We start from the raw sequence: 22,154 nt of genomic DNA, 5'->3' as shown, positions 1-22,154 counted from the left end.
ATTAAGACATAACCAGAATGACTGCAGACAAAAATGCTGGAGAAACTCAGCGGGTGAGGCAGCATCTATGGAGCAAAGGAAATAGGCAACATTTCAGACCGAAACGTTGCCTATTTCCTTCGCTCCATAGATGCTGCCTCACAATAGGCAATAGACAATAGACAATGGGTGCAGGAGGAGGCCATTCAGCCCTTCGAGCCAGCACCGCCATTCAATGTGATTGTGGCTGATCATCCCCAATCAGTACCCCATTCCTACCTTCTCCCCATATCCCCTGACTCCACTATTTTTAAGAGCCCTATCTAGCTCTCTCTTGAAAGTATCTAGAGAACCGGCCTCCACCGCCACCTCTGAGGCAGAGAATTCCACAGACTCACCACTCTCTGTGAGAAAAAGTGTTTCCTCGTTTCCGTTCTAAATGGCTTACTCATTCTTAAACTGTGGCTCCTGGTTCTGGACTCCCCCAACATTGGGAACATGTTTCCTGCCTCTAGCGCGTCCAAACCCTTAACAGTCTTATATGTTTCAAGCCATTTAGAACGGAGAGGAGGAAACACATTTTCTCACAGAGAGTTGTGAGTCTAGAATTCTTTGCCTCAGAGGGCGGTGGAGGCCGGTTCTCTGGATGCTTTCAAGAGAGAGCTAGATAGAGCTCTTAAAAGTAGTGGAGCCAGGGGGATATGGGGAGAAGGCAGGAACGGGATACTGATTGGGGATGATCAGCCATGATCACATTGAATGGCGGTGTTGGCTCGAAGGGCCGAATGGCCTACTCCTGTACCCATTATCTATTGTCTATTGACACAAAGTGTTGGAATAACTGAGCGGGTCAGACAGCATCTCTGGAGAACATGGACAGGCGACGTTTCGGGTTGAAGAAGGGTTTCGATCCGAAACACCTATCCATGTTTGCCAAAGATGCTGCCTGACGTGCTGAGTTACTACAGAACGTTGTGTCCAGTTTTTGTCTATTAAAAGCCTCTTAAACACCACTATTGCAACTGCCACCGCCACCGGCCCTGGTCCCCACCACTCTCTCAGAGGAGATGAGTTTAATCTTATCTCCCACTTTACAGACAGAGACGCGAGATGCTGGAATCTTCAGCTGTATGTTATCCCAGTTTTGCATTGCACACACATTGTGCGCAGAGAGGCCTGCACTGTTCCATATTCTATGAGGATCTACCAGCTCATGAATGGGCTGTCTCATTAGTCAAGTCCCATGAAATCTTCCCCTTCCAATTCATTATCCAACTCCATCAACAGAGTGCATTTCTTTACAAGGGGTTCTTTGACTTCCAATTAAGTCAGGGCCCTCACTTCCCTCAATTTATGGATCCCCACATATGCACTGGAGGGCAGTCTGTGCTGAGGGAAGCATTCTCGGCCAGAAGGGTTCACATCCAGAGGGAGTGTCGAGAGGCAAGAAGGGCAAACACTATTGACATGGCATGGGTGGCGCAGCGGTAGAGTATCTGCCACGCAGCGCCAGAGACCCGGGTTCGATCCCGACTGCGGGTGCTGTCTGTATGGAGTTTGTACATTCTCCCCCGAGACATGCGTGGGTTTCCCTCCGAGATCCTTCGGTTTCCTCCCACAGTCCACAATTCCAAAGACCTACAGATATGTAGGTAAATTGGCTTGGTAAATGTAATGACCACACATTTCACTGCACCAATTGGTACATGTGACAAATAAATGTATCTTGTAATGAATGAATGAATGAATAAGTTTATTGGCCATGTATGTACACATACAAGGAATTTGCCTTGGTGCTCCGCCCGCAAGTAACAACACGATACAGTAACCCATAAAACATTAAACATTAATAATAAAACAAAATGGCCATAATGTGTGTAGGATAGTGTTAATGTGCAGCGTTCGCTGGTCAGTGTGGACCCAGTGGGCCTGTTTCCGCGCTGTATCTCAAAACTAAGATACAGGTAGAAGGAGCCTTGTTCTTACCCGCAATCCTGCGCTTATGGCCAATGCTCCCTGCGTTTGGATTTGATTCCAGCTCAGGTTCAGTTTCTCTAAACTTTCGTTGTTCGCTTCAAACAAAGAGAAGAAAAGACACGGCAGACTGAATAGGTGCAGAAAAAGTCATTCAGAATATTTATGGTCTTCCTTGCAAGAGGCTCGGAGTACACGGACAAGCATATTTAGTTTATTGCCACGTGTACCGTGCAGTGAAAAGCTTTTGTTGCTGCGGAAAGACAATACATGATTACAATCGAGCTATTCACAGCGTACAGTAACGTGATGAAATAAATAACGTGACTAATGTTTAGTGTTTAAGAAGGAACTGCAGAAGCTGGAAAATCGAAGGTAGACAAAAATGCTGGAGAAACTCAGCGGGTGCGGCAGCATCTATGGAGCGAAGGAAATAGGCAACGTTTCGGGTCAAAACCCTTCACTAATGTTTAGTGTAGGATAAGTAGCAAGTAGCAAATAGATAATCTTGCTGCAATTATACAGGTTTTTGGTGATGCCTGCTGCCTGCAACTCACCCTGGTCCCAGTTCCCAAATTCCCCTGAAACCCACGATGCCTGGAGCCCATACTCCCCTCAAACTAGAGCCCAGTTTCCCCCCACCCCCAGAAACTCTCCTGGAGCCTAGTTCCAACACTCCTCTAAACTCACTGGAGCCCAGAGCCCACACCCTATTAAACTCACCAAGACCCCAGTTCCAACATTCCCCCTCTTAAGGGGCTGTCCCACTTGGGCGACCTAATCCGCGAGTTCTGGCGAGTTTGTCCTCGACTCATTTCGCTGCATGGTTGACATGAGGTCGTAGGAGGTCTTCGTAACTCTCCTTCATGCACGAGTGTGGTCTCCATGTACTCGAGGCCTCAGCTAGGTCGCGGCGTATGTTTCAACGTTGAAAAATGCCCGCGAGTTAAAAAAGGTCGCCGTGGAAAAAAATCGATACTTTTTTTACTCGTAGGTTTAGTCGTAGTAGGTCGGCATGTTAGTCGTAGGTAGTCGAAGGTAGTCGTAGATAGTCTTCATCATAGTCGAAGAGAGGTCGATGGAGGTTGTCTTCACTCTCCACTATTCAGTGTCCAATTTTCCCGAAGGAATTCATAGCTAGTCAAAGTCAGTCTTCAGCATAGTCTAAGGAGGTCGAAAGAGGTCTTCTACATAGTTGAAGGAGGTCTTCAACATGACATTTTTTCAAACTCTCCTAAACTCTTCTAAACTCGCCAATTAGGTCGCCCAAGTGGGACAGCCCCTTTAAACTCACCTGGATCACAGTTATCTCACCTTGCTCTCTTATCTACAGGGAAAAAAAGCCTGTATTGTTTAAAAAATCAAATCTAAATGAAGGACCAATAACTACAAGGATAATGCTCACCTAACATGTGTCCCAGAAATTCTGCTCCTTTGTTTCCAAACTCATTGTAGCTAAGATCCAGTTCTGAAATTCTGAAATTAGACTACAGGCGGCAAATTAGAACAAAATAACTAGAATATAATTGTTGGCATCTCTCATCAAATGAACAAAGCACTTGTTGATTATGTACCCACGAACTTAACAGGAGTTGTGGCATTGAGTATAAAAGTCCGGAAGTCATGCTTCAGCTTTATAAAATGTTTGTTTAGTTGCATTTGATGAATTGGTTGCAGTTCTAATCCTACAGACGGGCCTGTACTTCGTGTACATAATAAGCCACGAGATTTTGTGAATCCCAAAATCCTGGGGCGCCGCGCGCGACCGCGCATGGTGCGTGGTGACGTAGGCAGTGGCGCGCGTGCGTCGTGACGCGTAAATGATGTAGCGTAAATGACGAGCAAATAATGCCCAAGTGGGACAGACCCATAAAGGACCCATCTCACCCCGCCCATCACTTGTTTGTCCTCCTGCCCTCAGGACAGCGCTACAGGTCCATCAATGTGCTGTCACACCACAAGACTAACAAAACAGTTTCTACCTCAAGGCCATCACCACACTGAACTCTGCACTGAACGCACAGCCCCCATAGCCAATATTTTATACTGCCACAACACTATACTGTGAACATTGCACATACTGACTTGACGACGTTTTCCTGCCGTTTTTGTTATTCGTTACTGGTTATTTATTTGATACGTTGGAGCTCCGCTCGGGCAGTGCGCCTGAAATTTCACTGTATGTATGTACAATGACAACAAAGTATTATTATTATTATTATTACATCCTTTTATTCTGAGGCTTTCCTGTGCTATGTTCTCTGTTCCAATTAACAGCTGCACCATGAACCCTGCAGAACTCAGCGTGCAGTGGTAGAGATGCTGCCTTACAGCGCTTGCAAAGCCAAAGACCCGGGTTCCATCCCGACTACGGGTGCGGTCTGTACGGAGCAAAGATCCTATAGCGAGCAAGATAGATCACTTGACGAAAAAGACCTAGTACGGTCATGGGCAGATTCATGGGTAATTTTCGGCCCCATTTCTGTAACCGGCTTCCGTCTCCGCACCAAAGATCCCATAGGATACTAGTGCGGAGACGGAAGCCGGTTACGGAAACATCCTCGTAAAAATAAAAGTTATTTGGTAAAAATCTTCTCCTCATTTTCAGAATTATAATTTATTAACACAAACTGTTCCCCCGCAACGTTGATTACACTGCGGGTCGGGTGGGGTCCGGTTACGGAAATGGATGAAAAAAAGGCCCACGTTCCGCTCCGTTGCGTACTACACGTCAGCCCATTGCATTTCGCAGGAGTGGTCTATCTTGCTCCGCTATAGGATCTTTGGTACGGAGTTTGTACTTTTTCCACCCACACTCCAAAGACGTACAGGTTTGTAGGTTAATTGGCTCAGTATAAGTGTAAATTGTCCCGAATGTGTGTAGGTTAGTGTTAATGTACGGGGATCGCTGGTCGGTATTGCGGACTCGGTTGGCCGAAGGGCCAGTCTCCACGCCGTATCTCCAAAACTAAAACTCCAGCCAACAGGAACTGATTGTTATTCTGACCTTAACATCCACGCATGATATCCCAAGTCCATCCGTCGCTGGAAGAATCATTGTACGCCCTGGAATGCTTGACCTGGTCTTATCACTAGAAACAGACACAAAGTGCTGGAGTAATTCAGCAGGTCAGACAGCATCACTGGAGGACATGGACAGGTGACATTTCGGGTCAGGAAGGGTCCTGACTAAATATCACCTGTCACTGTTCTCCATAGATGCTGTCTGAGCAGCTGAGTTACTCCAGCACTTTGTCTTTTTGGAAAACCAACAGCTGCAGTTCTCTGTGCCTCTCACCACTGGAAGTTTCAGATCCTACCGTAAAACAAACCTATATATTTGAAGTTATAGACAATAGACAATAGTTGCCGGAAAAGGCCAATCGGCCCTTCAAGCCAGCACCGCCATTCAATGTGATCATGGCTGATCATCCCCAATCAGTACCCCGTTCCTGCCTTCTCCCCAAATCCCTTGACTCTGCTATCTTTAAGAGCCCTATCTAGCTCTCTCTTGAAAGCATCCAGAGAACCGGCCTCCACCGCCCTCTGAGGCAGAGAATTCCACAGACTCACAACTCTCGGTGAGAAAAAGTATTTCCTCATCTCCATACTAAATGGCTTACTCCTTATTCTTAAACTGTGGCCCCTGGTTCTGGGCTCCCCCAACATCGGGAACATGTTTCCTGCCTCTAGCTTGTCCAATCCCTTATAAGATTATTAAGATGTTTCAATAAGATACCCTCTCATCCTTCTAAATTCCAGAGTATACAAGCCCAACCGCTTGATTCTATCAACATATGACAGTGTCACCATCCCGGGAATTAACCTTGTGAACCTACGCTGCACTCCCTCAATAGCAAGAATGTCCTTCCTCAAATTTGGAGACCAAAACTGCACACAATACTCCAGGTGTGGTCTCACTAGGGCCCTATACAACTGCAGAAGGACCTCTTTGCTCGAAACACCGCAGAGCCTGGGATCCGAGATCGCCAGAATCGGAGCTCCAACCAGCGCGGCCTGAGGTCTTCGGGTGCCGCGGTCTCCGGGGAGGAAGCGGCCGCTCCAGACATTTCCAAGCCGCTGAGAAGTGTTCACCCGACGCCGGTGTTCCATTTCCCGGCAGGAGGGCCTATAACATCAGGCCGCCCTTGCGGCGATGGGCTGCGGAGACCTCAAATAGGGTGGACTAGGAGGAGGAGGAGGACTGGACTTTTTGATTCTGCTGTTGGGGGGACGTTCATGTTGAATCCTATAGTGTATTGTGCCTTTTTCTTCTTCTTTTGTTTGTTTTGTGTGGATGTCTGGTGGTCTAATTTCTTCTCTCTGTAAAGCTCTTTGGCTTCAACGTGATTTGATTTAACAGTGCAATGTAAATAAAAATATTACTACTATACTCAACTCCTCTTGTTATGAAGGCCAACATGCCATTCGCTTTCTTCACCGCCTGCTGTACCTGCATGCTTACTTTCAATGACTGATGAACAAGGACCTCCCCAGATCCCGTTGTACTTCCCCCTTTTCCCAACTTTACATTACATTAATGAATTAATGAAAGGTGTCGCATGGAAACAGGCCCTTCGGCCCACCGAGTCCACGCTGACCATCAATCACCCGTTCCCACTAGTTCTATATTATCCCACATTCTCATCCACTCCCTACACGCTGGAGGCAAATTACACAGGCCGGGTAACCTGCAGGCGTTTGGAATGCGTGAGGAAACCGGAGCTCCTGGAGAAAACCCACCACAGGGAAAATGTGCAAACGCCACACAAATTGCAGCCAGGGTCAGGATCGAACTGGTGTCTCTGGTGCTGTGAGGCAGCGGCTCTACCAGATGTGCCACTGTGCAAAGATGCAGGAGGAGTGGATAGAGTGGATGCGGAGAGGATGTATCCACTAATGGGAGAGTCTAGGACCAGAGGTCACAGCCTCAGAATAATAGGATGTTCCTTAAGGGCCTGTCCCACTTTCACGACCTAATTCACAACCTTTTTTACTCGTGGACATCATGTTGAAAAAACGCCCCGACCTACTTGATGCCACGAGTACCTACGACCAGCATCACGACCTACCTATGACCTACCTACGACCTCGTGACGACCATGCTACGAGTATGAGTCAAGGGCAAACTCGGCAGAGGTCGTGAATTAGGTCGTGAAAGTGGGAAAGGACCTTTAGGAAGGAGATGAGGAGGAATTTCTTTAGTCAGAGGGAATCTATTGCCACAGAAGGCTGTGGAGGCCAAGTCAGTGGATATTTTTCAGGCAGAGAGAGATAGATTCTTGATTAGTGCGGGTGTCAGGGATTACGGGGAGAAGGCAGGAGAATGGGATTGGGAGGGAGAGATAGATCAGCCATGATTGATTGGCGGAGTAGACTTGATGGGCCGAATGGCTTAATTCTGCTCCTATCCCTTGTGAAAGTGGAGACTGCTCTGAGGGGGATCATTGGGAAGACAAAGGTGCTGGAATCTGATGGGGGAGGAAGGTGAGGGCAGAAGGAACAAACACCAATTGGGAGGGTCGGCGGATGGAAGGAACTCTGATAATGGGAAAAGGTCAGATCATCACACCATCAGCGTTACAAACAATGAAAAGCATCAAACATTTGACTCTTGGTCAGAACTTGGTCGTGTTTAATGGAGAAACATGCATGGAGCCCACTAAATAAAAATAACTCGACTGGAAATAGACTAGAGTGATTCAGCAAAAGGTGTTCCATTTTACTTACAGATAAAACGTCATCGAAGAAGGCAGCGTCACCGTCAATCAATTTGTTTCCTGATAGTGGGAGATAAGAGTGTGTTGTATAATTAGCCTGTGGGTAGTCATAGATTTAATAGTTTACGTACATTGACCTGTGAATTTCAGGTAATTTTACATCTTATGTTTCCCTCTGATCCTCCCATTCCCTTGCTCACGGGTGGCACGGTGGCTCAGCGATAGAGTTGCTGCCTCACAGCGCCAGGGACCCAGGTTCGATCCTGACTACGGGTGCTGTCAATAGGCAATAGGTGCAGGAGTAGCGCAGAGGGAGAACAAGGAGGGAAGAGACAAAGACTTAAGATTTTTGCCTTCCATCACAGTGAGGAGGTGCCTGGTGAACTCACTGTGGTGGATGTTAAATTTGTGTTTATTGTGTGTTTTGTTATTTTATTATATGTATGACTGCAAGGCAACAACATTTCATTCAGACCGAAAGGTCTGAATGACAATAAAGTTTCCAAGATTCGGGCCTTCGAGCCAGCACCGCCATTCACTGTGATCATGGCTGGTCATCCACAATCAGTACCCCGTTCCTGCCTTCTCCCCATATCCCCTGACTCCGCTATCTTTAAGAGCCCTATCTAGCTCTCTCTTGAAAGCATCCAGAGAACCGGCCTCCACACAACATATTTTGTTATCCTTTCTACCAGCCTGACATACAGTGGCTTGCAAAAGTATTCATACCCCTTGAACTTTTCCACATTTTGTCACGTTACAACCACAAACGTAAATGTATTTTATTGGGATTTTATGTGATAGACCAACACAAAGTGGTGCATAATTGTGAAGTGGAAGGAAAATGATACATGGTTTTCAAATTTTTTTACAAATAAAAAACGGAAAAGTGTGGCGTGCAAAAGTATTCAGACCCCTTTACTCTGATACCCCTAAATAAAATCCAGTGCAACCAATTGCCTTCAGAAGTCACCTAATTAGTAAATAGAGTCCACTTGTGTGTAATCTAATCTCAGTATAAATACAGCTGTTCTGTGAAGGCCTCAGAGGTTTGTTAGAGAACATTAGTGAACAAACAGCATCATGAAGCCCAAGGAACACACCAGACAGGTCAGGGATAAAGTTGTGGAGAAGTTTAAAGCAGGGTTAGGTTATAAAAAAATATCCCAAGCTTTGAACATCTCACGGAGCACTGTTCAATCCATCATCCGAAAATGGAAAGAGTATGGCACAACTGCAAACCTACCAAGACATGGCCGTCCACCTAAACTGACAGGCCGGGCAAGGAGAGCATTGATCAGAGAAGCAGCCAAGAGGCCCATGGTAACTCTGGAGGAGCTGCAGAGATCCACAGCTCAGGTGGGAGAATCTGTCCACAGGACAACTATTAGTCGTGCACTCCACAAATCGGGCCTTTATGGAAGAGTGGCAAGAAGAAAGCCATTGTTGAAAAAAAGCCATAAGAAGTCCCGTTTGCAGTTTGCCACAAGCCATGTGGGGGACACAGCAAACATGTGGAGGAAGGTGCTCTGGTCAGATGAGACCAAAATTGAAGTTTTTGACCTAAATGCAAAACGCTATGTGTGGCGGAAAACTAACACTGCACATCACCCTGAACACACCATCCCCACTGTGAAACATGGTGGTGGCAGCATCATGCTGTGGGGATGCTTTTCTTCAGCAGGGACAGGGAAGCTGGTCAGAGTTGATGGGAAGATGGATGGAGCCAAATACAGGGCAATCTTGGAAGAAAACCTGTTAGAGTCTGCAAAAGACTTGAGACTGGGGCGGAGGTTCACCTTCCAGCAGGACAACGACCCTAAACATACAGCCAGTTACAATGGAATGGTTTAGATCAAAGCATATTCATGTGTTAGAATGGCCCAGTCAAAGTCCAGACCTAAATCCAATTGAAAATCTCTGGCAAGACTTGAAAATTGCTGTTCACAGACGCTCTCCATCCAATCTGACTGAGCTTGAGCTATTTTGCAAAGAAGAATGGGCAAAGATTTCAGTCTCTAGATGTGCAAAGCTGGTAGAGACATACCCCAAAAGACTTGCAGCTGTAATTGCAGCAAAAGGTGGTTCTACAAAGTATTGACTCAGGGGGGCTGAATACTTTTGCACGCCACACTTTTCAGTTTTTTATTTGTAAAAAAATTTGAAAACCATGTATCATTTTCCTTCCACTTCACAATTATGCACCACTTTGTGTTGGTCTATCACATAAAATCCCAATAAAATACATTTACGTTTGTGGTTGTGACGTGACAAAATGTGGAAAAGTTCAAGGGGTATGAAAACTTTTGCAAGCCACTGTACGTAGAAATAGATCAGTGCACCACTGGAACAGGCCTTTCAACCCAAAATATTCATGCTGTACATGATGCCAAGTTAAACCTATCTCCTCTGCTTGCGCGTGATCCATGTGGAAGATAGCTACAAAATCTAACTCTCTTGAAAGTATCCAGAGAATTGGCCTCCACTGCCTTCTGAGGAGAAATCCACAGATTCACAACTCTCAGGGTGAAAACGTTTTTCCTCATCTACGTTCTAAATGGCCTATCCCCTTATTTTTAAACTGTGGCCCCTGGTTCTGGACTCCCCCAACATCCGGAACATGTTTCCTGCCTCTAGCGTGTCCAATCCCTTAATAATCTTATAAGTTTCAATAAGATGCCCTCTCATCCTTCTAATTTCCAGTGTATACAAGCCCAGCTGCTTCATTCTTTCAACATATGACAGTCCCGCCATCCCGGAAATTAACGTTGTGAACCTACGCTGCACTCCCTCAATAGTAAGAATGTCCTTCCTCAGATTCGCAGACCAAAACTGCACACAATACTCCAGGTGTGGTCTCACTAGGGCCCTGTACAACTGCAGAAGGACTTCTTTGCTCCTATACTCAACTCCTCTTGTTATGAAGGCCAACATGCCATTTTCTTAAGGAGTATTCTTGTGTACATTCTGTACGGAGTTTGTACATTCTCTCCCTGTGTACGCGTGGATTTTCTCCTTGTTCTCCGGTTTTTACCCACATCCCAAAGAAGTGCAGGTTTGTAGGTTAATTGGCCCCTCTGTAAATCGCCCGTGTGTAGGATGCGAAACTGGGATAACATACGGCTTAAGATTCCAGCATCTCTTGTGTCTATGTCCAGCACTATATCCGTAACACTATGTCCAGCTTTGATCCCAGGAATTAATAGGTTAACCGTTTGACAGCACTGGGCCTGTACTCACTGGGCCAGTTTAGAAGATGGGTGGGGTGGGGACGGGGGGAGGACCTCATTGAAACGTACAGAATAGTGAAAGGCCTGGATAGAGTGGACGTGGCAAGGATGTTTCCACTGGTGGGAGAGTCCAGGACCAGAGGTCAGAGACTCAGAATTAAAGGACATTCTTATAGGAAGGAGATGAGGAGAAATTTCTTTAGTCAGAGGGTGGTGAATTTGTGGAATTCTTTGCCACAGAAGGCTGTGGAGGCCAAGTCAGTAGATATTTTTAAGGCAGAGATAAATAGATTCTTGATTAGTCCGGGTGTCAGAGGTTATGGGGAGAAGGCAGGAGATTGGGGTTAGGAGGGAGAGATAGATCAGCCATGATTGAATGGCGGAGTAGACTTGATGGGCCAAATGCCAAATTCTGCTCCCATCACTTATGCCCTTTGTGTTTTGATCCAGGCTGCGGTGAGGTGTGGAGCCAAGTAGTCCTGGTGAGACTGGGTCTGGGTATGTGTGCACCAATGTAGGTCAGAATAGCAATCGGTCAGCAAAGAATTTGCTTTTTAATCATATGGGCAAATTGGGAATGGGTGACCAATAACCAAGCTGGGATGGCAGAAGAGATGAAGATAGAAGGTCATCTGATGGGCCGAATGGCCTAATTCTACTATTCCTTACGACCTTATGGAACGTGTGAGGATATGTTGCACCAGATATGACAGAGTGCAGAATATAGTTCTCAGCATTGTAGCGCACCAGTTCCACAGATAAAGTCCAATGTCCGCAATGGGGTAGAGGTGAATTGAGGTAACAGTAGCCTAGCTGATGGTATAGTTTGGTTTAGTTTAGTTTGTTATTGTCACATTTACCAATGTACTGTGAAAAACTGTTTTGGTGCTTGCTATCCAGTCTGGGACCCTAATCCCCACAACAGACAGCTAACAATGGCCTGTTTCCTTTATCATCGTAAATTATTTTGCACATCTTTCATTCGTTGTTCTTCATCTCTCTACATCACTGTCTATATCTCATAGAAACATAGATAATAGGTGCAGGGGTAGGCCATTCGGCCCTTCGAGCCAGCACCGCCGTTCAATGTGATCATGGCTGATCATCCAATATCAGTACCCCGTTCCTGCTTTTTCCCCATATCCCTTGAACTCTCGTTTCCCTTATCCCTAACTAATCCTTAGAAGTGTCTTGACCCGAAACGTCACCCATTCCTTTTCTCCAGAGATGCTGCCTGTCCCGCTGAGTTACTCCAGCATTTTGCGTCTGTCTTCGGTTTAAACCAGCATCTGCAGTTCCTTCCCACACATTTCGCCTACTTTTTTAGTTCAGTTCACTTCAGTTCATTATTAGGTGCCGAATAATATTTATTATTCAGTGTGTGCCGAGGTGCAGTGAAAAGCGTTTTTGTTCCGCGCTATCCAGTCAGCGGGAAGTCTATACATGATTACAATCGAGCCGTCCGCAGTGGACAGATAATCAAATTCTACACAGCCATCATCCAAAGCATGCTCACTTCATCAATTACAGTCTGGTTCAGCAGTTTAGACACTCACTCCCGTAATAAATTACAACGCATAGTTAACAAAGCATCCAAAATCATCAGCACTCCCCTTCCATCAATAGAATCACTCCATCACAAACGGTCTGTGTCAAGGGTGAAGAAAATCATCTCTGATCCCTCCCACCCAGCTCACCACATCTTCCACCTGCTGCCATCAGGAAGGCGCTACAGCTCACTGTCCGCCAAGACATCTCGATTTAAAAACAGTTTTTACCCACACGCAATCAGAATTCTGAACACACTATGATAACAGCACATATCCTCCCCATGCATGTACTGTATATTGTATGATGTTGTGTTTTATGTTATGTTTGACGGGAATCAGCCTACCTTGTAACATCCTGTACTGAACCTGAATTCCACCAGCTTGACTGTGTGGTCATTAAATGATCTAATCTAATCTAATCTAATCTAATCTAATCTAATCATTTATCGTTAAAAACATTAGCGACGCAGTGGCGCTAGTTTCCGACGGGAATGGTGACGGACGCACCACACGTCTCCGTCCTCCAGTTCCTGCGGACTTCCGCCGCTGGAAGTACAGGATGTTGGTGTGTGTGTGTGTGTGTGCGCTTTATCATCATTCCTTACAATGCCGTGTACGACAGTGATCGCAACTTCAACTGAAGTGTGGATGGCCGTCGGCTCGCTAGAAGCTCATCTGCCCTTTGACAGGTCTTGTTTATGGTCCTGCTGGGGGTCCACACAGCCCCCTCCTCACCTGGCAAACCAGGTGGGTGGAGACGGTTTAGTCGCCGACTATCCGACCATGGAGCAGGTGGCATGGGATTACATGGTACCCGTGGCGGGGGGGGGGGGGGAACTCCCCCCGACCTGACCTGAATGAATAACATAGAGTGGAAGATATAAAGTCCAGTAATGTCCAAATGTGTGAAAGCTACGTCTTCTAGATGCGTAGGGACGCATCCTCAGTGATGTGATCTGGGGGTCATTGGGTGTTTCGGGTCTCACAACATCACACACCCTTGCCCAGGCGACCCAGCCGGGGTTGATCAGGCCCCGACTTGCGTCCCAGTGGCAACCGCCATCTTAGTAACCATCTCAAGATCAGCCATCTTAGTAACCACTCTGCAGGGTTTGGGAGACTCCAGTGCGTGGAGGGACTGGGCTCTGTGGGGGGGGGGGGGGGGGGGGTGAGTCCAGGCCGGGCTCCTCCTGCGTCTCACCAGGTTCAAGGCCTGTGCGCTGTACTTCTTTCTCCTTCTCCGAGATAGCCCGAGGGCCCATCAGTGAGGTAGAAGGGAGGTCAGACAGCTCCCTGGTTGGGAATTGGAGAACTTCGGCCCCTTACCTGCAAGTTTGATGCATTTGAGGGAAATGTTCAACGGAAGCATTTGGCACAAGACGTCGGCACCCTCCGTTCGCAGCTCATTGTTGGACAAGTTCTGTAACGGCAGGGATTAAAGAAGCAGAACATTAGCGTGCAGAGACTGCAGTGGAGAAGGGGGGGGGGGGGGGGGTAGACACTAAATGCTGGAGAAACTCAGCGGGTGAGGCAGCATCTATGGAGAGAATGAATTGGCCACGTTTCGGGTCGAGACCCTTCTTCAGACCGATGTCAGGGGAGGGGGCGGCCCCGCCCCCTCCCCTGACATTGGTCTGAGGAAGGGTCTCGACCCGAAACGTGGCCAATTCCTTCTCTCCATAGATGGACATCGGTCTGAAGAAGGGTCTCGACCCGAAACGTCGCCAATTCATTCTCCCCATAGATGCTGCCTCACCCGCTGAGTCTACCTTCGATTTTACCAGCATCTGCAGTTCTTTCTTAAACAAGAGGGGGGTGGGGGGGGGGGAGGGCAGAAAACATTGACAACAGGTGTAACTAACTTAACCAGGCTGGGTAATGCAAGCATCTTAACATATTTTCCAATGGGGCCAGTGAGGACAAAAGTGTTGTGTAGTATCCTTCACGACCACAGGAGGTCCCAAAACATCGCGCAACTCTGTGTCATTTTTGTAGGAAAGAACTGCAGATTGTATTGGATTGTATTGTATTGTATTGTATATCTTTATTGTTATTTTCCTGAGTACTCACATACCCAGAGGAAACAAAAAAACGTTACTCAAACCAGTGTCCATTCAGTGTGCAGTAAAAAATAAATAGAAATAAAAATACATATATCATGAACAAGTTTAACACTACTCTCAACTAAACATCAACAGGCGTTCCGATCGGCAGCGGCACGACAGTAGCTCTGTCCAGGTTGGTGGTTGGTGCGCGATACTTTGGCAGGGGGCAAAGTCCGTTTAACAGTCTTATAGCCTGCGGGAAGAAGCTGAGGAGCATCCTGCTGGTTTTGCAGCTAATGCTCCTGTACCTCTTCCCAGATGGCAGGATGGAGAATATGTGATGCGATGGGTGGTAGGGGTCTTTGATGATGGAGATGGCTCTGTTGATACATCTCTTCCTGTATATGTCCAGCAAGAAAGGGAGTGGAGCACCAATAATCCTGCTGGCGGTCTTCACAATCCTGTCAAGTTGGTGCCGTTCGTACGCCTTGCAGCTCCCGAACCAGGAAGTGATGCCGTTGGTTAATGTGCTCTCGATTGTCCCCCTATAAAAAGTTTGTAGATGTGTAGTGGGGAGACCTGCTTTACGTAGTCTTCGGAGAGGGTGTAGTCGCTGCTGGGATCTCTTGACCAGTGCTGTGGTGTTGGTTGTGGACATCAGGTCATCTGACAGGTGGAGTCCTTGGAACTTCATGCTGCTGACCCTTTCCACATCAGCTCCATCGATGTGCAGAGGTGTATGGTGTTGTTTTCACGCCCTCCTGAAGTCAACCACCATCTCCTTAGTTTTTCCCACGTTGAGAATGAGGTTGTGGGATTTGCACCATCCTGTGTTTAGATGCTGGTTTAAATCGAAGGTAGACACAAGATGCTGGAGTAACTCAGCGGGGCAGGCAGCATCTCTGGAGAGAAGGAATGAAGGATGAATTCTGTGGCCTATTCAGGCTGAAGAAGGGTCTCGACCCGAAACGTCACCCATTCGGATGGGCTTGTACACTCTGGAGTTTAGAAGGATGAGAGGAGATCTCATTGAAACATATAAGATTATTAAGGGTTTGGACACGCTAGAGGCAGGAAACATGTTCCCGATGTTGGGGGAGTCCAGAACCAGGGACCACAGTTTAAGAATAAGGGGTAAGCCATTTAGAACGGAGGTGAGGAAATACTTTTTCACACAGAGAGTGGTGAGTCTGTGGAATTCTCTGCCTCAGAGGGTGGTGGGGGCAGGTTCTCTGGATATTTTCAATAGAGAGCTAGATAGGGCTCTTAAAGATAGCGGAGTCAGGGAATATGGGGAGAAGGCAGGAACGGGGTACTGATTGGGGATGATCAGCCATGATCACATTGAATGGCGGTGCTGGCTCGACGGGCCAAATGGCCTACTCCTGCACCTATTGTCTATTGTCCTTCTCTGCAGAAATGCTGCCTGTCCCGCTGAGTTACTCAAGCATTTCGTGTCTACCGTGCAACTCGTTAAAGTCCATCTGGATGTTAACGTCTGTTTTAATGCAACACATGCAGCCACTTTGTAGACTCCCACAATGAGTAAAGTGATCAAATCAGATCAATGCAATTAAATTGTCAGGATATGGGGAGAAGGCAGGAACGGGGTACTGATTGGGGATGATCACCCATGATCACATTGAATGGTGGTGCTGGCTCGATGGGCCGAATGGCCTACTCCTGCACCTATTGTCTATTGTCTATTGTCTAAATAACGGATAAATATTGGTCAACTCTCTGGAGATAACATCCCTGAATTGCTTTGTAATCGTGTCTGCCATCTGTAATAACATATATATATATTGGCTGGAGAGAAGGAATGGGTGATGTTTCGGGTCAAGACCCTTCTTCGGACTGACACAAAACATCACCCATTCCTTCTCTGCAGAGATGCTGACTGTCCCGCTGAGTTACTCCAGCATTTTGCGTCTATCTTCGGTGTAAACCAGCATCTGCGGGTTGCATCAACGCTAGGTTTGGGAACAGCTCTGCCAAAGACCTTAAGACATTGCAGAGAGTTGTAGATGTAGCCCAGTCCATCACACAGACCACACTCCCCACCATTGTAGATGTAGCCCAGTCCATCACACAGACCACACTCCCCACCATTGTAGATGTAGCCCAGTCCATCACACAGACCACACTCCCCACCATTGTAGATGTAGCCTAGTCCATCACACAGACCACACTCCCCACCATTGACTCCATCTACACTTCACGCTGCCTCGGGAAAGCAGCCAACATCATCAAAAGCTTGTCCCTGTCCCACCCCGGTTATTCCTTCTCCTCCCCGCTCCCGTCCGGCAGAAGGTACAGAAGCTTGAAAGTGTGCACCACCAGACTCAGGAACAGCTTCTGTTATCAGGCTTCTGAACGGTCCTTCCATAAGCTAGGGTACTGTCCGATTCACCTCTACCCCATTGTGGACATTGGACTTTGTCGCTGATGAACAGATACATGTTTGTGCTGCATGACTTTATGACTCTCTTTGACTCCAATAAAGACAATGTGATTTTTTGGTAGAATCTGAGCAAAGAGTCTCCAAATAAATATAGGTCTGTGATTATTTGTGTGGGTCACCAGTACTATGGAGGGAGATGTCACCGAGAACTGGAAGCCAAATTGTACCTTGGAAGGATTACAAACATGTAAAAATATATAAAGTTCTTGCCCAGATTACATCACAACTTTAACGTACCGAATAGTGAAAGGCTTGGATAGAGTGGATGTGGAGAGGATGTTTCCACTAGTGGGAGAGTCTAGGACCAGAGGGCACAGCCTCAGAATTAAAGGATGTACCCTTAGGAAGGAGATGAGGAGGAACTTTAGTCAGAAAGTGGTGAACCTGTGGAATTCTTGGCCTCCACGGAGGGCTGTGGAGGCCAAGTCAATGGATATTTTTAAGTGTCAGGGGTTATGGGGAGAAGGCAGGAGAATGAAGTTAGCAGGGAGATATAGATCAGCCATGATTGACTGGCGGAGTAGAGACTGGCAGAGTAGACGTGATGGGCTGAATTTCTACTTCCTACACCTTAAATCCAGGCACATCACTTACTTTTTCATCTGCATTTAATTCGATCAATGTTCCTGTTATCATTGGCTTGATATTTTCAGTATTATTCTGTTCCAAAGTGGAAACAGAAGAGAGGGGAGAGACCCAGTGTTAAAGGAGGAAGAATAATGACCTTGGGCAGTTCTACATTTTATTCATTCCAATTGTTTTTCCCTGCACCTATCCGATTTCACCAGATTCAATTTGTTCACCGGCATTAAGCGGCCACATTTATTCGTTTACAGAGAAACCAAAACAAAGAAACAAACGGGGGCATTGTATCAAAACCAGACAAAGTCCCAAGGGTAGTCAAGAGCAAAGATCCTATAGCGAGCAAGATAGATCACTCGACGAAAAAGACGTAGTACGGCCATGGGCAGATTCATGGGTAATTTAAGGCCCCATTTCCGTAACCGGCTTCCGTCTCCGCACCAAGGATCCCATAGGATACTAGTGCGGAGACGGAAGCCGGTTACGGAAACATCCTCGTAAAAATAAAAGTTATTTGGTAAAAATCTTCTCCTCATTTTCAGAATTTTAATTTATTAACACAAACTGTTCCCCCGCAATGTTGATTACACTGCGGGTCGGATCAGGTCGGGTCGGGACAGGTCGGGTCGGGTTACTGAAATGGATGAAATAAAGGCCCACGTTCCTCTCCGTTGCGTACTACACGTCAGCCCATTGCATTTAGCAGGAGTGGTCTATCTTGCTCCGCTATAGGATCTTTGGTCAAGAGTGTTTAATTATCATGTGTACCGATGACGGACAATGAGTTTCTTACTTGCAGCAGCACAACGGGACTTTAAACACAGTGCACATGGTTAATATATTATAAACAGTAATTCAAGAAATTAATAAGCACAATTTTAGTGCAAAAAAAAAAAACCCAAAGCCCTTAATGCAACCAAAGAGAGACTGTGGAAATGCAAGATGTCTCCAATGACTTATCAACTGCTACAGATGCAACATAGAAAGCATACTGTCGGGGTTTGGGAACAGCTCTGCCCAAGACCACAAGAAATGACAGAGTTGCAGATGTAGCCCAGTCATGGGGTGGGAGATTGCAACCTTCACGTGGTCCACCCTGTTTCAACGAATGCAACCAGCCTGGCGTGAGCAAACGGAATATCAAACAGAACAAGTTGTCTTGCAACTTTAGGCTGTGCACGCCACACGCAAGAAAAAGAAGCCCAGTCCATTGACTCCAACTTCACGCTGCCTCAGAAAAGCAGCAACATAATCAAAGACTTGTCCCACCCCCGGTCATTCCTTCTCCTCCCCGCTCCCATCCGGCAGAAGGTACAGAAGCTTGAAAACCCGCACCACCAGACTCAGGAACAGCTTCTTCCCCTCTGTCATCAGGCTTCTGAACGGCCCTTCTACAAGTTTCCATATATAGTAGTGTAGAAAGGAGCTGCAGATGCTGTTTTTCTACCGAAGATAGACAGAAAGTGCTGGAGAACTCAGCGGGTCAGACAACATCTCTAAGATATTGTTGACTCGCTGAGTAACTCCAGCACTTTGTGTCTATCTATGTACAGTAGTATCTGTAGTCAAGTCAAGTCAGTTTTATTTCTATAGCACATTTAAAAAACAACTCTCGTTGGCCAAAGTGCTTTACATTGGTGGAGGTACTAACGTTATACAACAGTGGTTCATAGATTAAGTACGTACATAAATACATACATATAGCCCTCCCTCAGAGGACGTCAAGAAAGGCTTGAGAGTAAAGATGAGTTTTAAGTCTCGACTTAAAAGAGTCGATGGAGGGGGCAGTTCTGATGGGAAGAGGGATGCTGTTCCACAATCTATGAGCTGCAACCGCAAAGGCGCGGTCGCCCCTGAGCTTATGCCTAGACCGCGGGATGTTCAGTAACCCCAAGTCGGCCGATCTGAGGGACCTGGAGGTGGTGTGGTGGGTAAGCAGACTTTTGATGTAGGTGGGGGCAAGCCCGTTAAGGGCTTTGTAAACATAAAGAAGGATCTTGACATTTATTTGGAACCGCACAGGGAGCCAGTGGAGAGAGGCCAGGATCGGGGTGATGTGGTCCCTTTTTCGGGTGCCCGTCAGGAGTCTCGCTGCGGCGTTTTGGACCAGTTGCAGGTGGGACAGGGAAGATTGGCTGATGCCAGTGTACAGGGAGTTGCAGTAAACTAGGCGGGAGGAGATAAATGTAGTATAGCAATATCTGATTTGATTTAATTATCTGACAAGTACATGGATAGGACAGGTTTGGAGGGATATGGACCAAACGCGGTCAGGTGGGTCTAGTGTAGCTGGGACATGTTGGCCGGTGTGGGCAAGTTGGGCCAAAGGGCCTGTTTCCACACTGTAACACTCTATGACTCTATGATTGGATAGCAAAGACCTTAACGTAAACGTAGAGGTTAAGGTCAGTGTAGCATTCAAGAACCAGATAGTGTTTGGGAAGAAGCTGCCTTGAGCTTGATGGTCATGGTCAGGCTCCTATATACTCTTTCCGATGGTGGGAACAAAGTACTTACCTAAGCTGGTATTAGATTTGATCAACTGTTCTTGCCTTGGGAAAAAAATTATAAAAATGCAGATACTGAAAATCTGAGCATCAAAAGAAAAAATATGGACACACTCAGCAGGTCAGTTTAGTTTAGTTTAAGAAAGAACTGCAGATGCTGGAAAAATCGAAGGTAGACAAAAAATGCTGGAGAAACTCAGCGGGTGAGGCAGCATCTATGGAGCGAAGGAATAGGTGATGTTTCGGGTCGAGACCCTTCTTCAGACTGATGTGGGGGTGGGGGGGAGGGGGGGCGGGAAGAAGAAAGGAAGAGGCGGAGACAGTGGCTGTGGGAGAGCTGGGAAGGGGAGGGGAAGGAGGGAGAAAGCAAGGACTATCTGAAATTGGAGAAGTCAATGTTCATACCGCTGGGGTGTAAACTGCCTAAGCGAAATATGAGGTGCTGCTCCTCCAATTTGCGGTGGGACTCACTCTGGCCATGGAGGAGGCCCAGGACAGAAAGATCGGATTGGGAATGGGAGGGGGAGTTTAAGTAGCTTAGTTTAGTTTAGAGATACAGTGCGGAAACAGGCCATTTGGCCCACCAAGTCTGCGCCGACCAGCGTTCCCCACACATTAATACTATCCTACACCCACACTAGGGACAATTTTACACTTATACCAGGTATACAAACCCAAGCCAATCAACCTACAAACCTGTACGTCTTTGGAGTGTGGGAGGAAACCGAAGATCTCAGAGAAAACCCACGCTGTTATGGGGAGAATGTACAAACTCCATACAGACAGCGCCCGTAGTCGGGATCAAACCCGCGTCCCCGGTGCTGTAAGGCAGCAACTCTACCGCTGCGCCTCCGTGGAAAGTGAAACAGATTCGGGGCCTAGATGACAGGGTTTCCAGTAGAGCTCTTGCCACACAGAAATAGAGACCCTAATTCTACTGGGCCCATTGATCCTTGACATCTATGGCAACAATTTAGATGAGAATGTACATGGTTAGATAGTTTGCAGATGACACTAAAACTGGTGGTATCACAACACGTGAACAAGGTTAATCAAGAATTACAGAGCGACCTAGAAACATAGAAACATAGAAAATAGTGCAGGAGGAGGCCATTCGGCCCTTCGAGCCAGCACCGCCATTCATTGTGATCATGGCTGATCGTCCCCAATCAATAACCCGTGCCTGCCTTCTCCCCATATCCCTTGACTCCACTAGCCCCTAGAGCTCTATCTAACTCTCTCTTAAATCCATCCAGTGATTTGGCCTCCACTGCCCTCTGTGGCAGGGAATTCCACTAATTCACAACTCTCTGGGTGAAAAAGTTTTTTCTCACCTCAGTCTTAAATGACCTCCCCTTTATGCTAAGACTGTGGCCCCCGGTTCTGGACTCGCCCGACATAGGGAATTTTTTTCCTGCATCTAGCTTGTCCAGTCCTTTTATAATTTGATATGTTTCTCTAAGATACCCCCTCATCCTTCATCAGTTGTGAATTCGATGGAAGAATGGCTAATGGAGTTTGATTCAGATAAGTAAGAGGAGTTGCATCTTTGGAAGTCAAACTCGGGCAGGACCATCACAGTGTACGGTGGGGACCTGGGGAGAGCAGAAGGAACTAGTAGTATAAGTAAGGTACACAAAATTGCTGGAGGAACTCAGCGGGTGCAGCAGCATCTATGGAGCGAAGGAAATAGGCGACGTTTCGGGCCGAAACCCTTCTTCAGACTGATGGGGGGTGGGGAAAGAAAGAAGGAAAAAGGGAAGAGGAGGAGCCGGAGGGCGGGCGGATGGGAGGGTGGGAGGAGACAGCTAGAGGGTGAAGGAAGGGGAGGGGACAGCACAGGCTAGCCAAATTGGGGGAATTCAATGTTGATGCCATAAGGGCGCAAGGACCCCAAACGGAATATGAGGTGCTGTTCCTCCAATTTCCGCTGTTGCTCACTCTGGCAATGGAGGAGACCCAGGACAGAGAGGTCGGATTGGGAATGGGAGGGGGAGTTGAAGTGCTGAGCCACCGGGAGGTCATGTAGGTTAAGGCGGACTGAGCGGAGGTATAAGTAGTATAAGTACATCGTTTCCTGAAAGTGGCAGGAAACAAGCAGAC

The 22,154-nt window shown here is 47.0% G+C and overlaps 1 protein-coding gene and 1 long non-coding RNA gene across 2 annotated transcripts in view; both read right to left on the bottom strand.

Moving 5' to 3' along the window:
- The window catches only part of ccdc88c (coiled-coil domain containing 88C), a 445,054-nt gene that overhangs the window by 165,137 nt on the left and 257,763 nt on the right, over positions 1 to 22,154 (bottom strand). The window lies entirely within an intron of this gene.
- LOC116977172 lies at positions 1,484 to 4,776 on the bottom strand. The gene is made up of 3 exons (XR_004413138.1): positions 4,764 to 4,776; positions 2,630 to 2,631; positions 1,484 to 1,571 (listed from the first exon to the last, which is right to left on the bottom strand). It is a non-coding gene; the product is annotated as an uncharacterized LOC116977172 (long non-coding RNA).

The sequence above is a fragment of the Amblyraja radiata genome, chromosome 9 (assembly GCF_010909765.2).
Source record: "Amblyraja radiata isolate CabotCenter1 chromosome 9, sAmbRad1.1.pri, whole genome shotgun sequence".
Taxonomy (NCBI): domain Eukaryota; kingdom Metazoa; phylum Chordata; class Chondrichthyes; order Rajiformes; family Rajidae; genus Amblyraja; species Amblyraja radiata.
The sequence above is the reverse complement of the archived record's forward strand: the minus strand, read 5'-3'. Positions and strand labels throughout refer to the sequence as shown.